Here is a 16,284-nt window from a genome sequence, read left to right as displayed (position 1 = left end):
ATTAGTCCTTGACCTCATTCTGCATCTTAAACACACAAGTTCTTGGTTTTACAGGACTCACTGTGATAGACATATTATGAAAAACTGGGGTCCTTCCTGCTGTTTCATCCTTTATTTCCAAGCGGTCACAGAAAACAAAAATTCAGTCACAATCTGCTAAATAAATTGCAGTTTCCAAGAACATTTTTACTTCCCCCCAAATACGTGAGCTCACTATTAAAGGCATTTGTGGAGAACATGATGAATACATCATCTTTCTTTCCCATGACCATGTTATCTAAGTGCTGTGATCCGCAAAGGTCACATTTATTCTCAACATAAGGTCTTTAAAATAAAAAATAAACTCAGCAGCTAATTAAGAACGTACTTTTTTAAATAATCCACAAAAATTACTGATTGAATGAACTCGATCATTTAAGTTGGCCAGCTACATCTGAAAGTTTGGGGATGAAAATGCAGACACAAAATCCAGAAGCTGACGTCACTTATCCATCACATCTTTTGCCAAACTGGCATGCCATGTGCTGGGTTCAGGGAAAACAACACAGCAGCACTGAAGCTCAATTTTCCCTCAATTTTAACTTGGAAGGTGAGTTAGGGCTGAACATTAGGCAAGCCTTTGCCATGATTTCAATTCTTAATAAATCAAACCCCGAAGCAGACTTCAGTAGTATCCTAGGAAAATACCATGTTCATTTAGATTGCCAAATATAACTGTCCCGTGTTGCCAAAAATCAGCAGTATTCATTCACCTAAAGATGATTTGTTCTTGGGAAAGACAGAATATCAGGACCAGAAGCACAGCTAAGTCTCTGCTGGGGACGAAATATTTCTGAGAGGTGATACAAATTCAAAACTCCATTTCTGCAAAATCATTTTGGTAACCCCTAACACCTTAACACTTCTTAAACTTCCCTGTTTCACTGTCTCAAAGGCTAAAACACACCACCTCAAGATTCCAGGGCGTTTAAGTAGTTGAACATCACTCACATTTTTCAGACACACAAATATAAAACTTACAAAAGAATATTTTAGAACAAAGCTCTTCTGTGTGGGTGTGCATTTGTAAAATAACGGTAGCATTATCCTGACACATACTGTATACCCAGTGATCAAACGGAGTCTTAGAAATTCTATTTTGACAGTTACTTGTAGAATAGCATTTTCAGCAGCGATTAATTCAGAGCTGGGTAGTGATATCATCAAAGCTAAATCAAAACTAAGCTGGAATGGCTGAGTAATAATATAGCTGGAGGGAAATGTAGTCAGTAATCTGAGGTACCTTTAGATGTGTTATAATACATTATATGGAAAGGGTTACTAGTTCCGGCAGCAAAAGTCTCATGTCCATAAAAATGCCAATAAAAAAATGTGACTCTGTTTACGAAGAGATTTTTTTTATGAAAACATGTGTTCTCCCAAGATGGCCATCATTTGTTAAACTTCAAAAGGAAGATGACATAATAGACTAAAACACCAGCTGAAAAATATGCAAGACTGTCCTATCAAAACACAGCACTCCACATTACATAACACGGATAACAGGAGATTAAACCACACGCCCCTGCCCAGCTGAATGTGTGTTCTTCTGCATAATTCTAGTAACTTAGGCCACTGAAGTTGGAAGCATACAAAATACTAGGTCCTCAGTTCAAGCATGTATTTTTGAAACCAAGAGTCTTGACAGAACTTGAAAAAAGTTAAGATTTTACACACACACACACAATATCTTTTTTTCTGAAGAACACAGTTCCTCAGACACCTTATTAACCTCCTTGCAGATTGCCCAGGTACAGTCACTAGTTGCTTCAACTGCTCAGTTTACTTTATCAATCTGATTTCTCTTGAAAGGGGAAACTCAGCTCTATTTTAGACGTTATACAGCTGTCTAAGTTTGAATGAGATTATTGCCAATGAAACAGAATTATTAAACAGCTAACACCACGCACTGATAACTTGATTTACAGACTACCATGTATCATCTTTACAGTTTAAAAAACAAAAAAAGGTGACCTACCAAGAACGTTTTGGTCAAAATTAAAGTTCAAACATGTGCTTTAGAATAATAGGTAGAATCACTGTAAGAGTTAAAACAAACAAACAAAAAAGTCAGGGTCATCTCTCAAAATATATTTATGAAAGTATAATGGTTATCTGCATTGTTCTCTAGAAAAAAATGCTAATTTTCTGACAGTTCAATGATTCTAGATAGTTTCACTCAGACACAGATGGAAATTGAAGAATTCCGCATCCCCATACTTCTGTAACAGTACTGCCTACAGTCTACAGTCCGAAGTATTGTACTGAGCAGACAGGGTCGAATTAGTTAAAGGAAAAGGCAACTTTAAAATTCTGAGAATAAGATAAAATTTAGTCTCCATCATTTGTATGCTCTTAGGAGGCCGGAACACTGCCCCCAAGGAGTGCCGGCCGGTCAGTGTTGTTTTAAGTGGAAATAGTCAGTAATTTCTATTATTTCCCCAGAAGAGGTAAGAAGATCCACACGGATACACATTTACATGCGTTGCACGGTGCCAACTATTTCCAACCAAAATAATATGCACGTCGGGCCGAGCTATTTCTAGCCAGAAGCGGCCAACGTCTGGGCTGAGTCTAAGGAAACCCAGTCGGCGACGACTATAGGGGGAGGGGGTGGCGGCGGGGACCCCCGCCTCCCGCGCGCGCCGGGCGCCTGGCACCGGCACCTGCACCGGCTCCCGGGCAGGGCGTCTGGGTGCGCGCGCGCGCGTCCGGGACGCACCCGCCGGGAGCAAACAAGCCCAGCGGGCCCGGGCGGGCGGGAGCATCCTCGGGCGGGACCCGGAATGCCTTCTCCTACCTGTCACTTTGCCTGGAGCTGCTGCCGAGGATGCGGCCACCGCCGCCGCCTGGAGACCCGGAGGGTGCGCGCGCGGGTGTGCGCGAGCTCTTGTTTGCGGTGCGGCTCACTTACAGCTCCCGGCGCCACCAACCCCCTCCCCCAAGAAAGCGCCGGCCACCGAGCCCCCTCCCGGCGCGTGGGCCCGCCCCCGCCCCGCCCCCGGCCCCCCGCCCCCACCCCCTCCCGGCCCGCGGTCCTCACCTCAGCCCCGGGCGGGGGTCTCCGCGGGCGCGCTCGGGCCGAGCCGCGGGGCAGCGCCGGCCCGCTGCGCCCGCCGGCCCGCTGCGCCCGCCCGCCGGGCTCCGCGTGTCCCGGCTCCGGGCCCCGCCGCCCCTCGCGACCGGCCGCTCCCTCCTTCCCCAGCCCCCGAGTCTCCCTCCTCAATCTCGCCTCCCGGCTCCGGAGCCGGAGCTGTCGCCTCGCAGCCCCAACCTGCCCAGGCTACGGAGCATGCCCAGTGCGGCTCGCCCGGCCGGGCTGGGGGTGGGCAGGGGCCGGGCTGGCCGCGAGCCCGCGGGGCGGGGAGGGGGCGCCGGGCGGCCGGGGGCGGCCTCGCGCCGGGGGCGGCGGCCGGGCGGGGTGGAGGGCCGAGCCGGGAGACGGTGGGTGGGGCGTCGGGGAAGCCGCGCCGCGGCGCGCTCTCCGGGGGTCTCCCCTTCTCCGGTGGCATCATCGCCGCCGCTCGTGCCCCGCGCCTGGGGTCGGGGGTGCACAGGGTGGCGCCGGGAGCAGCACCTGTGTGGGGTTGGGGGTCCGAAGGGAGACCGGCTGCCCGCTGTGGGCCCTGAGGCGCGGGTGGGTGGTAAAGAGTGGAGAGGGTCTGGACTGACGAAAGCTGATGCCCCAAAGCCGCTGCCCGGGGTGCCCCCCACTGCTTATTTGTTTATATTTTGTTTAATAGACACAGAAAGCGCTTCCAGTGCTTAAGGCACTGTTCTAAACGTTTTTTGTTCCTGTAATCCTTAAAAGAATTTTCCAAAGCAAGTACTACTATCTCGTTTTTTTCCCCAGAGGCTTAAACTGAGCCACAGACAGATTAAGTGCTTCCAAAAAGTCTTCCTCCAAGTGCAACCTCGGAGATTCAAACCCCCCAGACTTTGGTCCCTGGGATTCTGGGGCGCAGCTCCAGCCAGTTTCCGGCTCCCCTCTGCCCTAACAAGGCCCTCAGGTGACTCGGCGTCCCCGTCGCGTTCAGACCCTAACGCTGCTCCGTTTAGCATCACCCTTTGTGTGGACCCTCACAACGTGCTGCTCCGGGACTCCCTCCCGGGAGGTCTCCCTCCTCCCGGAGGCCACTCCGCCTTCTCCTCCCGGCCGGTGGCCACCAAAACCCGGAGACGTGGCACCTGCGCATTGGGGACTGGGGCCACGCTCGCCGCTGAACTGGGCATGCTCAGCCGCTGAAGCTGGTCCGGCTGGCCAGGAGGAAAGAGGGAGCCTGGCCGCCAGAGCGGTGTGGGGAGTGGAGGGGGAACGCGTGCTCAGACAATAGCCAGGTCTGGTGGGCTAGAGGCAGTTGCAGGTGCAAAAGGCTCATTCCCCTGGCCTTTCCCAGGCAGAATTAAGAGGAGGGTGATCAAAAGTTTACCAGCTGGGCATCCTTCAGCGGGAGGGGGCTGAGGGCCCGCTGACAACTCCTCAGCTAAATTGCTAACCTGCAGTTTTAGCTGATCCCTGAGAAAACCTGGAAGCGGCTGAGCCTGACTGCATGCTGAGAAAGCCAAGAAAAATAGCCTAGACCGAGTTTCCCTGCGAGACCCTGGGGAAAAGCTTTGGAGTTCTTCATTGTTCCCGAGGCCTTCAAGATGTGGTGACCTTGAGTGATGCCAGGGTGTTAACGGCAGCTCTCCTCAAACTGAAACGTGCCCACAGATCATCTGGAGGTCTTGTTAAAGCGCAGGTTTTGATTTCGCAGGTCTGGGGTAGGACCTGAGATTCTGCATTTCTAACCAGCGTGCCATGCTGATGTTTTTGGTCCTCAGATCAAGCCTGGAGGTTGGGTCAGTATGTGAGGCCTGTTCTCTGTTTCATATTTAACTGAAGTTTAGAAAACCTAAGCAGTTGGCCCCAGCCAGCAGCTCACACAGCCAGTAAGTGGTGTAGCTGGTTTCAAACCCACTTCTGGAGGACTTCCTGTGTGTGTTCCTGTATTCGCTGCTTATCGCCTTAGACAGATGACCTAGAAGCCATCATCTGTGTGTCTTGACTGCTTTGACAGTGGAATTTAATTTAGTAAGTAGCACTCCCAAATACAGTGTATCAGGTAGCCTTTACTGTGTACAAACTACACCAAAACTCGGAGGCCTAAAGTAACAACTCTTCATGGCATCAGCAGAGCAAGCTGTCTGCTGTTTTCTGCTGGCTCCACTCATGCAGTTGTAGACATGTGGAGTTTGGAGCCTCATCCCAAGGGCTAAGATGACAGGGTGCTTTTTCCATATGGCTTCTTTATATGGTGAGTTCCTTGTTCCCAAGAGCAAGGGAGGGCAAGCCCCAGTTTAAGGCATTTCATACCTTCATTTGCTAATATCCTGTTGACCAAAGAAAGACACATGGCCCACATCCAGATTCAAAGTATGGAGAAATGATAAACTTCACTTTTGGATGGAAGGAGAACGAAATAAAGAGGTTTCAGTTTGGTGCCCCCCCCCCCGCCCCGCCCGTATCTACCACATAACACCAGCTTCCATAAAAGTATCCGCCCCGCCCTAGGGCTCACTCAGAGTTTTATGGATTAAGCCTGTCTTTAATTTTACATGTTGCTAAACCGAATCACAGCAGTCATTTGTTGTTATGCCTGGCTGTCAATCTAACATTGAGTTTATTAGGGAATCTCAATTCAGGAGGTTCTAAACATTCAATAGTTAAATTTTATTCCGAAGTACAAAGTTCAATCCGATTCTTTCAAAGTTATCTTTTTCTCCCTTTAATAACATCTCAGTCATTCATTCAACAAACATTTTTGAAACTTTTATGTGCCAGGCCACTTTTTTTTTTTTTTTGGCCAGGATACTGAACTCAACAAAAAAGACAAAATCATGTCTCCCTGTGAAGGTTAGATATTATCAGAGGAGATAAATAATAAATAGCATATTAAAAGTATGTAACATCAAGTAGGGCTGAGAACTATGATGAAACAGAAAAGCAAAAGGCTTTTTGAGGTGGGATGGGGGATTTTAAACAGGGATCAGAGACAGCCTCTTGAAGGATGCAACATCTGAGTGGAGACAGGAAGGGAGAGATGTGACTATCTGGGGAACAGTGTTTCCAGCAGGGGGAACAGCAAAAGCCCTGAGACAAGAATGTACTTGGCATGTTCAAGAAACAGGAACGAAGCCAGACTGGCAGAGTGAGGCATTAAGTGGGTAGAACTGGGGTCACAGAGGCAGTAGGGGGCCAGACTGTGGAAGGCCGCAGAAGGGACTTTGTGCTTTAGTTAAAGTGCGATGGAAACCCATTGGAAGGTGTTGAGCAGGGTCAGGAAGTGATCTGGTTGATGGTTTAGAGAGCTTATGCTGAGAATGCCTATATGGGCAAGAGTACAAAAAAGAAACACACTAACAGGACACAGCAGTGGCACCACTTGGGCAGATGTTATAATATTCAGTGTTAAAACTCAGACTCTGTTAAATCGTCAACCTCAAACTTGATTTAAGTCCAACCTAGTCCCCATTGCAGGCTTTCACTGGATCCCTTACTTCTTGAAGTGGAAGGATGGTGGCACAGAATCTGGCTCTTAAACACTTTCTCTCCTGCCCCCTACCCTTGCCTCCTGACCTTCAAGGCCTGGTTCCTCCAGCATGTTGGGCAGGAGAGAGGAAGGAAAAGGACGAGTGTCTCTATCCTTGACTTGTGGTCATCATGGTCCTTGCTTGGTTCACCATGGCTGCTTCTCTGGCTAAGAGACCGTGGCAGATGTCCCAAAGCCACCTTTCTGCCATGGAGGACATAGTGAGGCCCTTGGAGGGTCCTTGGGGACCTCCCACCAATCCCCCCACCCCTAACCCCGCCCCCAGCTCTGCTCCTTTCATTCTGAGTCCCATGGTCCTCTCCATGGTAGTTCAGCCCTGTGCATCTTACTGCGGCAGCTCACATGCCAGGCAGGCTACCCGGGGGGGGGGGCACCCACAAGAAAGTTAAGCCCAGCAGCCTTCCACAGTGTCCACTGAAAGCAAAGAGAAATTAGAGAAAATTGCCCATCCCAGGCAGGCCACAAAGTTGGCAAGGAAGGAGGTAGTTAAGATGGAGCTGTTTCTGTCACAAGGAGATTCCCTAGAACCAATTCTTTCTCAAGAATGTGGATCTTTGAACAGCTCTTTGTGCTTCCTTGCAGGCTCTGGTTATCAATTCTGGGACAGCATCTTGTTGCATGAATTCACATTCACAAGAATGGCCAGCATCAACTGCTATTCAACCAGTTCCTTATTCCAATTTTTATAAACACTTACTTGTTATTGTTGCTTTATTTGAAAGGAGGATAGGGGAGATGAGGACCTTTAAGTTCCTAGTCACACCTGTATTTGCAAAATATCACATGGCATTCTTTTTAGAGAAAGGGCAGTACCTCTGTTGTCCTGATTTAAAGTGACACATTGATCACAGCTCCACCTAGCTCTCTGCATGCTGTCCTTCGTAAATGAAAAGATTTCCACTGGCTCATTTGTCCAGTTTGCCTTAATTAGGGACAGCTATCTTTGAAAAGTGGGCAGCTTAAAAAACGACCTGACAGGTGCTGTCTCCACCGCAGGGTGTCTCCTCCTTAACCTTGTGTCTCTTGTTCCTCTAAAACTTGTTAGAGGCACTGAGATATGAAGAAAATCACCCAAGGATTCAATTTATGTTAGAATGCAATGGGAGTTGGGGAAAAAAAAAAAAAAGCCACTAAACTTTCTGTTAAGTCAATTGTTGACTGAGCGTTAAGGGACAACAGGATGAAAAGTAGAGAAGGGAGTTTAATTTTGTTTCTAACAACTTGACTTAAGAGTAGAATTTTCTGTGTGTGAGCTAGGCTTAGAATATGACTAGAAGGCAGAGGTTCAAACCTGCTATGTGATGGTGGTGAGGATGGTGATGAGGACGGTGATGATTGATATGATGGAAGTATAGCATACGCAATAAAGCATGAAAATCTTAAGTGAAAGCTTGAGAAGTTTTCACTTATATAAATACCTATATGACCACCACCTGGAACAAGGTGTTTGAGCATTTTCAGCACCACAGAAAGTTCCCTCGTGTTCCTTCTCAGTCAATCCCATGCACACGCACGCAAGCACACACACATACACACACACACACCCCCACCACCACTACAGGTAATCACTGTTCTACCACATGGAGTTGTCTTTTCTGTTTTTGAACTTCATGTAAATGGAATCACACAGAATGTGTACCTGGCTTCTTTGGATCATGATGGTGTCTGTAAGATTCATCCACGCTGCAGCTTGTACCTATAGTTATTCCTTTTTATTGTTCTATTGTGTATCATTGTGTGAATGTATCAAAATTTATTTACCTGGTCTCTTGTGATGGTAAAATTTTGCCGGGGATTTTTCAAAAGGGCACTTGAAGGTCCTTGGAAGCCAATCCCATACGCTCTTACTACTTCTTCATGCATTCCCTATTACTAGTACAATAGCATACTAAGTACTTGATACTTAATGGGTTGTTTTGTGAAAACAAAGGTTATTCTGGGTCATGGTAAAGTGAATTCCTAAATGTTTTATGCAAAAGCACAAATAAAGCTATGACATATTTCTGGATAAAAAATAAAAGGTTTTTCCCAAGTATGTCAAAGGACAATTAAATTAGTTTTTCTGATGCCAAAGCATGTGTAATCATTTCCTTGAAGTGTAAGGAATACGTGCTGTTAGATTTAAATTAGAAAGCCTCAAACGTGGATGTAAGCATTTAACCTGCGGGATATGATTTATAAATGGATGCCACGCTGTTCCTACGTACCTGATGTTTATGGCAAGATTACATAAAATGAAATGAGAGCATATGGAAAATATACATACCACTTAAATGAGGCTGCTAAGCTGCTGCCCTAATTGGATGGTTTTCTGTTGCTCTCCATTCTTTAAATGTGAACAAATCAGTTTTTTAAACACAGTGATTCGTTCCTACCATGTCTGTTATGCAGCAACAAGATTAGAAAAATACATTAACTTACAATATAAATATCAGTTGCACATTCGACAAGACTCAGTGTTCTTTTCTTTCCTTCACTGACTCCACGTGGTTGGAATCACAGCAAAAGTACAATTCAGTTAAATTGATTGTTCCTCCATGTCTCGGAAGCCTAAAATTTTCACCACATGCAGAAATGAATTTCTTTGATCTTCCTTTTTCAATCATTTTTGCCATTGTGATTCATAAGAGCCAAGATAAAAATAATAGATTTTTATAATCTTCCATGTAGAAGTGACTTAGAGGATCCTGTGATCCAGTCACACCAACTAACTGATGAACATTTCAGTCTTCGGCTGCTGTGATTTGCTCAAGTTGATGGCATCCGGGGACCCCAACGTCTGTGTCCTGTCTGGTGACATCTCATTGCCCCAGGTGAATCATTGAGGTTGGGCCCCATCTTTAGGGACAGGACAGGGTGTCCTGCTCATGGCAGAAAAGTGCTGCAAAGGGAAGGGTGAATAACTGAGGTCACCGTTGCCGTCTGCCGTGCTGCGACTCCGCATTCCTTGAGGGTAGGGACCATTTCTTATCTAACTTCCACTCCTCAGGGCTCAGTATGTTGCTTGGAACATAGCGAGGTAGTAATAAACGTTTGCTGAGCTAAAAATGAATGGCTGAGTGGCTGGAACCAGAACCAGTGGGTCATTTTTCACTTCTTCCGCAGCTTCACATTACACCTCGAGCGGTCATTAAGTACCATTGATTGCCTCTGTTTTATAAATATCTCTTAAGTCATCTTTCCATTCTAGACTCAGCTTCTCTCACCCCTCCAGGAGGAATTAAGCGTCTTATGTTTCCCCAAAACACCTTGTACAGTTCTAATAGCACTTGCCTCACTGTGTTGTGTTACCTGTTTGTCTGTTTCACCTTAAAGGAGTGTGAAACTCCGGAGGGCAAAAATCGGGATTCTAACTCTGTTTTCCTGCCAAAGAAATAACAGTATATATTTTAAAATAGGTAATACAGGCACAAGATACAAAATTCAAAACATGGAAAAAGGATATACGGTGAAAAGTCAGGACTATCTCCCACCCCACCAGCCTTCAAGTACCAAGAGGAAATCATTATATTCCTATGCCTTACTTAGCCTGCCTGTGAGTGTTCACCATACCAACTTCTCTACGTGTATTCTTCCTACTTCTCACACACTATACTGCTTTTTAAATTTAATCTATTTCAGAAATGATAGCGACCCTTGCCGAGCAGCCTTAATTTGTTTTTTAATGGCTCCATAGCATCCCACTGTATGGCTGTGCCACAATGTATTATATCTGTAGGATTAACCACTGCTCCTTGCTATAAGCAATAATAATAATGATATATTTTCACCTCGTCCGCATTCCTCTCCCTCCTCTTCACTGCCCCCAATTTTACTTACGTGATTTTTTTTTTTGAAATTATTTTCTCTCTTTTTTTTTTTAAATTATCTTTCAACCTTTCTGACTATTTCAAGGAGAAAGTCTGTCTGCTGCTGGCATGTCTTTTACATTTCTTTTTTTAAAGTATTTTATTTATTTATTATTGTATTATTTAATTACTTTATTTTTGGTATAGGGGGAAGTAATTAGGTTTGTTTATTTTATTGGAGGAGGTACTGGGGATTGAACCCAGGACCTTGTGCATGCTAAGCATGTGCTCTACCACTTGAGCTATACCCTCCCCCACATGAATTTTTTTTCATGTTTATGTTTGTAGCTTTAAATACATCTTCACCCCTGTTACTTGCTTTTTTGGTCTATGATGATATCTTTGATGCTGGCTGTAAAGGTTACCAGGATACTGACACTACTCCGCCTTCTCTCCTTCCTTTCCTGAATGTTGCATATATTATTTCTACATTTTCAGAGTTTGGTTGTCATTTGATTTAGTCTTGGTCTTAGGATTAAATGAATTCCCTGCTAGTCCATTTGCTCTATGTTCTCCACTCGTATGTTGGTTTGCTGAAATTTGGCCTCTAATATCTTTTGTATCTTTTAAATGGATTATGAGATTCACAGCTCCTGCCGATTACATGTCAGGATGTCTGCTTGTTCAACAGGATTCTTGAGTGATTGGCTTGGTACCAAATCCATGGTTTACCTTTTCTCTCTTGTAGGAATTCGTAGGACTTGCTTCTAGCATCTAATGTTGCTGTGAAGAAATCTGGGGTTAGCCTAATGTTTGATGATGAATTTTTGTCTCCACATCCCTGAAGATTCTTTCTTTATCTCTGAAGTGGAGTAATCCTAGTAGCACATTTTTTGCGTCAACAGTAATATTTAATGATGAGCGGTAGCATGCCTTTTTAAACTGTAGATTCATAATTATTATGTCTGGAACATTTTCTTGGGTATCATTCAGCATTTTATGTTCTATTATTTCAGTTCTCAATTTTATTAATTTAAAAAAATTTAATTGAAGTGTAGTTGGCTTAGAATATTATATTAGTTTCAGGTGAACAACATAGTGATTTGATATTTTTGTACATTACAAAATGATCAGCATTAAGTCTAGTTGTCATTTATCACCATACAAAGTAAGTACAATATTATTGACAATATTTCCTGTGTTGTACATTACACCACTGTGACATGTTTATTTTCTAACTAGAAGCTTGTACTGCTTAATCCCCTTCACCTATTTCATTCATCTCCCCACCCATCTCCCCTTGGGCAACCACCAGTTTGTTCTCTGTATCTATGAGTCTGTCTCTGTTTTGTTGTGTCTCTTCTTTTGTGTTGCTTTTTAGAATCCACATGGAAGTGAAATCACACAGTATTTGTCTTTCTCTGTCTGATTTATTTCATTTAGCATAATACCCTCTAGGTCCGTTCATATTGTCACAAATAGCAAGCAAGATCTCATTCTTTTTATGGCTAATACTTTATTATATACATATGATATACATTTATATATATACATACCACATCTTCCGTACCCATTCATTTATCAGTGAACATGTGGGTTGCCACCATATCTTGGCTATTGTAAATAATGCTTCAGTGAACATAGGGATACACATAGCTTTTAGAATTAGTCTTTTTGTTGTCTTCAAAAATTACCCAGAAGTAGAATTGCTGATCATACGAAGTTTTATTTTTAATTGTTTGAGGAAGCTCCATATTGTTTTCCATGGTGACTGCACCAATTAACATTCCTATCAACAGTTCATAATGGTTCCCTTTTATCCACATCCTTGCCATACCTTGTTATTTGTGGGCTTTTTGGTAATAGCCATTCTGACAGGTGTGAGGAATATCTCACTGTGGTTCTGATTTGCGTTTCCCTAATAATTAGTGATGTTGAGTGTCTTTTCTTGTGTCTGTTGACCATCTGTATGTCTTCTTTGGAAGAATGCCTATTCAAGTTCTCTGCCTGCTTTTTAATCACATTATTTGGGGTTTTTTTGTTTGTTTGTTTTTGATGTTGTGTGTTTCAGTTCTTTGTGTATTTTGATTAACCCCTTATAGGATATTTCATTTACAAATATCTTCTCCATTCAGTAAGCTGCCTTTTCACTTTGTTGATAATTTCTTTCACTGTGCAAAAGCTTTGCTGTCTGATGTAGTCCTGTTTGTTTCTTTTTGCTTTTATTTCCCTTGCCTGAGGAGATGTATCCCCCAAAATGTTGCAATTTATGATTTGATTTATGTCAAAGAATGTTCTGCCTATGCTTTCTTCTAGGAGTTTTATGGTTTCCAGTCTTACATTTAGGTTTTCAATCTATTTTGGGTTCATTTTTGTACATGATGTCTCTTGCGTGTAACTCTCCAGTTTTCCAGCACCATTTATTGCAGAGGCTGAATTATCTCCATTGTATATTCTTACCTCTTTTGTCATAGGTGAATTCACCAAAAGTAAATGGATTTATTTCTGGGCTCTGTATTCTGTTCCATGGATCTATATGTCTGGTTTTTTTTAGGGGTGGGGGTGTTTGTTTTGTTGTTGTTGTTGTTGTTGTTGCTTTTTGGTTGTTCACCAGTACCATGCTGTTTCGATTGCTGTAACTTTTTTCTTTGTCCCATCTTCCATGTCTGCTCCTGCATTATTCAGCAAGACCTTTTGCTCTTTGTGCTTCTGATTATGGCGTTTATTCCTGAGATTGTATTGTTCTCTTCCATTCTTTCCCTTACTTATCCCCTTGTTATGTCTTATGACCATCTTCTCTGAGATCTTTCTAAAATAAGTTTGTATTTCTTCTTTCCAATCCATGAAAAAGCAGCTTCAAGGCTATTTCCAAGGCAGAGTCTTCTCCTCCACTCTGCTGCTCTGGGTAGCTGCTTCCTGAAAATGTGCTGTGAAGGTTGTGACCCTTCATCACCACTGACTTTTTGGTAACAAACTTGGCCCACAGAAACTCTATCAGCTGATAACCATCCTTCCTGTTGTTCAAAACAAAATCACATGTAAATTATATCTCAATTAAAAAAATACCCACCAAGGGTGGGCCACCTGCTTTGGAATGCTGTATACCCTGCTGTCTCAGTCTTAAATCTACTACTACAGCATTTTCCTGTATCCCTGTTTGATGTTCACTGAATGTGGCAGCCCTGAGTTACACATCTGTTAAGGGTTATGAAGTCACATTTCTTTTTCCCATTTCCTTTTGTTTTAGGATAATTTGCAAGTAGAAAGGGGCATAGCATTTTCTAGAAAAGTTTTAAATAGGAAAAAGAATAGCAATATTTCAATCTTCTAACTCATTTTTCTGTTAATTTTGAAGGTTGAATATGGTATGTACTTAATAAATATTTGCTAAAAAAAAAAAAAGGAAGGGAGGAATATTAGTTTCCTATTGCTGCAGTATCAAATTCCTTATAAACTTAGTGGCTTTAAAGAACATAAATTTATTATCTGACAGTTCTGTAGGTTACAAGTCTGAAATGAGTCCCCCTAGCTTAAAACCAAGGTGCCAGCAAAGCTGCCTTCCCTTCTGGAGGCTCTAGGGGTGAATCCATCCTCTTGCCTATCCACCTTCTAGAGCAGCACACATCCCTTGGCTCATGGACTCCTTCTTCCATCTGCAAAACAAGCAACAGAAAGTCAAGTGCTTTTTACATGGCATCACTCTGACCTTTTTTTCTTCCTTCCTTTTCTACTATTTAGGACATCTGTGATTACATTGGGCTCAATTAGATAATCTAAAATAATCTCCCAAATCTCAAAATCCTTAATTTAATCACATCTGCAAAATCCCCTTTTGCCAAGGGAGGAAACATATTCACAGATTCTAGGGATTGAGAACATGGGCATATTTTGGAAGGGGCGTTATTCTGTCCACCACTGAGGGAGAAAGGAGAGTGAAGGAAAAAATAAGTTACCTGCTCTTATGCAAACTGAATTCCATACTGCCATAGTGAGGTTCTATTTGATATTAATAAGAGCTTTAAATTTTCACAGTGATCAAGCATTTGGACTATCTGTGAGATAAGTGAAAATCTTGTGCCTTTCTGAGTGAGATTGAAAATTATATTGTGGCTCATATAAATAGGTAGATGCCTTGATTAATTTTGTATCTAGCAGGAATAAAATATATGATTCAAACATATTATTTGAAAAGTTTGTTAAAGCATTTCCTAGATGTCCTGGTTGCCGATGTTGTAAATAGTATAAGAGGTCAAATACAAATGTAAGATTAATTTTGAATATAAAATAGTATATGTAGTTTATATATAAGTATAAATACAAATCAAAATATACCATGTAATAGTTAGAAAAGCAGGTAGCTATAGAGAAATGATAAGCACTAAACTTTGAGAGTAAACGAGAAACTCTTTCAAATTTATTGTGATGAAAAGAGGCTTTTCTAAACTTATTTTTCGAAATCTGAGTTTATCATGGGAAATAAGATGAAATGTATGGGAAACTTCTGACACAGACTGTACAAAAAATATCAAGTTAACGCAAGTGTCAGAAATTATGCAAATGAAAACATGCAGAATCTGGTTATAAAACATATTTCAAGAGGTAAACTGCAGATTACAACTTGGATTAACTCTCTGACACAATCATGAAATAAATAAATTCATTATTTTTAAAAAAGAGAATGAAGAATCGTTCTGAGACTTACCATGTGGATTAAGGAAAATCCCAAGGCAAATCATTTCTTTGAAACTGCTTGTAGCGTGTGGAAAAGGCTTTTCTTTCTGTTTAAATCCTATTTGAATGTCAGTAGCTTCTGTGCATCTTCTTAAAGTGGTCCTATTGCTCCCAGGCCCAAAAAGCAGATCTAGAAGCTTGGAAGGGCATTCAGTTTGGATAGCGTCTATTGCCCACTGCTCCTCACTGCTTTCAGTATCACACTGCTGTTTTTCCAAGGAAGCATGACTCTAGTGTCATCTGCTTACTGCAATGAACGGCTTTGAGTTTCTTTTTCCTACTTTAATGTTATCTCCACGAGAGCACAGCTACACTTTTTCAGTGAGCCAGACCCATCGGATTATGGGCAATAAGACAGAGTTGATTCAGTCTTTGGGTTGATATTAGAAAAATAAAAATAAATAGAAGCAGAAGTGAGTTAATAAGTAAAATTAAATGTAGGTACAGACGAGGGACTCACTAATACAATGGAATTTTCTTGGTACAGTTCCCGTGAATTTACATAGTACCCATCAAGGTGGCTTCTCTTACTCCAGTTTCTCTGCAATTTTGTTAGTATCAGGAAATGTATCGGTTCCTTATGAGATGCCTAGACTGATGGTGAGATCCATGGGAGCTGTACAGAGCATGCCTCAGCAAGGTTTTGTCCTCAGAGATACAACATAGAACATTTACATGCACCATTACTTGACTAATTTTTTCCTTCTTGTAATCTACTGCAGAAGATGGCATAGTGTCCTTTTTATCACTTACACAAGCTTTCTCCCCAACATGCCTCGTTGTAAGCAGCATGGGGACCAGAAGCAGGGCTGTCTCCTAGAATCCTTGGCATTTCTACAGATACAGAGATAGAGCTGGAGATGCAGATAGATATTTATGTAAGTGCATATACATAAAGAGATTTTATAAGGAATTGACTTATACAATTACAGAGAGTGAAGTGTCCCAAGAGCTGCAACCAGCAAGCTGGAGACCCAGGAGAGCCAATGTGCAATTCCAGTCGGAGTCCCAAGGCCTGAGAACCAGGAGGGTTGATAGTGTAAGTAAGTTCCAGTCCAAAAGCCAGCAGAATGGAGACCCAAGCTGACGCTTCAGTCTGAGCCTGAAGGCCGGAAAGGCCAATCTCCCAGCTC

Source organism: Camelus dromedarius, chromosome 18 (assembly GCF_036321535.1).
Source record: "Camelus dromedarius isolate mCamDro1 chromosome 18, mCamDro1.pat, whole genome shotgun sequence".
NCBI lineage: Eukaryota > Metazoa > Chordata > Mammalia > Artiodactyla > Camelidae > Camelus > Camelus dromedarius.
Note: the sequence above shows the minus strand (reverse complement) of the source record.